This window comes from Stegastes partitus, unplaced genomic scaffold, assembly GCF_000690725.1.
Source record: "Stegastes partitus isolate 25-593 unplaced genomic scaffold, Stegastes_partitus-1.0.2 Scaffold1526, whole genome shotgun sequence".
Lineage (NCBI taxonomy): Eukaryota > Metazoa > Chordata > Actinopteri > Pomacentridae > Stegastes > Stegastes partitus.
This window is the reverse complement of record NW_007579257.1, coordinates 238,644-240,875: the sequence shown is the minus strand read 5'-3', so window position 1 is coordinate 240,875 and position 2,232 is coordinate 238,644.

The window sequence follows — 2,232 nt, the reverse complement described above, 5'->3', positions numbered from 1 at the left end:
TTCCTGAAGCAGCCGCCACAGGAGGTGAAGTCAGACGCTGATCAGAACCAGGAACCTCTGATCTGGACCTTCAGCCGGTGGAACAGGTTCTGCTGCCTGGCTGTGGACCAGCCCTGACATCACAGCTCAGGTAGAACTCAGGTTCTGTCTGACTGGTTCTGACACCACTAGGTGTAGACAAGAATGTGATGTCCAGAACCAGAGCTTCTGTGCAGCTCGAAGCCAGACTGAACCAGAGCAGATCAGAGAAACCAACACCAGAGCCTCCTGTTCCATGTTCTGGAAGGTTCTTCGAGTCCAGGCCGTCTTTGGAGCAGGGGTGTAGAATTGGACACGTCCCTACCAATATCCAGCCACTAATGTGTAGTCACTGTCAATACAACCACTGGCCGTAGTACTGAATTCCTCTAGGGGATGAATAAAGCATCTACAATAATCATAGTGTTTAGTCAATGATGACATCACACAAAGGTTTAACCACTAGAAGTCCCGCCTCCAACCTAAATGTTGCTCTCCGATTGGTTCTGTCAGTTTCTCGCTGTTGTACATGTGATTGGCCGTCCCTGCTGTCAATCCATGTGCTTGTTAAAGCTGCTGTCAACCTGCTGGACAGGACAGAAGACAATGCATGTGTCAGTAGGGAGGGCATCAACATGAGCACTATGATTATAATCACTAGTGTCATTTATATTAACATTCATATTTGTGTCTGTTTGCGTGTGTGTGGGTGAATTTCTTTTTTGACTATGGTTGTTTTCTTGTTTGATCAGCTCTGCATGACATGAAATTATGATTGTAAATACAGAACTAGAAAAGCCCTCTGAGAGCTCAGAGCTCCTCCCAGCAGCTCATTTCCACCATATTGTGACCTCCAGTCGAAGTTCTGCATTCATTTTTCTACACTGTTAGATTGATGGAGAATCAGAACATAGCTTTAGCATTTGAATTAACATTGATATCATCAATAACAAGCTGACGGAGTGATGAACGCTCGTTCTGTATTCTTACATTATTTCTGGAGTTACCTCCTGGCTTTAAGCTGTTAGCTAACGCTATGCTAGGTTGGCATAACTACAGCGATGCTATTGCTAAAATAAAAAGACAGGGAGTAGCTTATGCTAGGTTAGCACAACTTTGGCAACGTAAATGAAAAGCATGACCGAAGCATGCATCAGTCGTCCTGACTCATGGCAAAGAGTCAAAGTGGACCAGGAGACATGCTGAGTCATTGTTAATGTCACAACGTGGTTCTGAACTGATCTGTCAGTAGCTCCGCTCAGCCCACTCCTGTGATGCTGCCTGGCTGCAGCTTCCTCCTGCACGACTGAGAAGACAGTGGTGAGAACTGAAGGACTGAATGGAGTCAGAGCTCCATCTAGTGGACAAACGGTGCAACGACAGCATTCTGCACGACTTCAACACTTGACAGCATTTAGTGTTTAATGAGAAAATAACCAGATGGTAGCCAGAACATCACCAGAATGTCATCATCTGTTCATTGTGCCATTATTAACATTTCCTGAAAATTTCATGAAAATCTGCTTAGAACTTTTTGAGTTATCTTGTTAACAAACTAAAAACCAACCAACAGATAAACGACAGCTGAATCATAACCTCCTTGGAGGAGGTAAACAAGTCAACTTTCAGGAGGGCTGCCTTGGAGCCCTTTTGTGTCCCCACCAATGTCATAAACAAATCTACTCTCTGGCTTCAGAGCAGCGATTCTAGAGGTTCTGTGAGTGGGGTGGTACCAGGTCCAAACCAACTGAGCTACTTCAGTGTGGTTCTGTGGAACAGGTCCAGCCTGGAGATGAAGCCCAGACAGAACCTGCTGGAGGACAGAGGCAGAACCAGGACGGGTCTCAGCTGGAACGTCTGGGCTCTGGAGGTTCCTCAGACAGAACTGACCAGAACTTTCTGTTAACCCACAATCACCAGCTGCAAGTTTAATGTTCTGATCGTAGCTTTACTTGTCCATATGGCTGAGTGGACGATTATTGATTATTAGAGTTCTCAATATTGATTATATGATTAGAGATCATATTAATGTATCAATAGTCCTGATCAGTGATCATACTAGCGTATCAATAGTCCTGATCAGTGCTGCTATCAGCGTATCAATAGTCCTGATCAGCGCTGCTATCAGTGTATCAATAGTCCTGATCAGTGCTGCTATCAGCGTATCAATAGTCCTGATCAGTGATCATATTAGCGTATCAATAGTCCTGATCA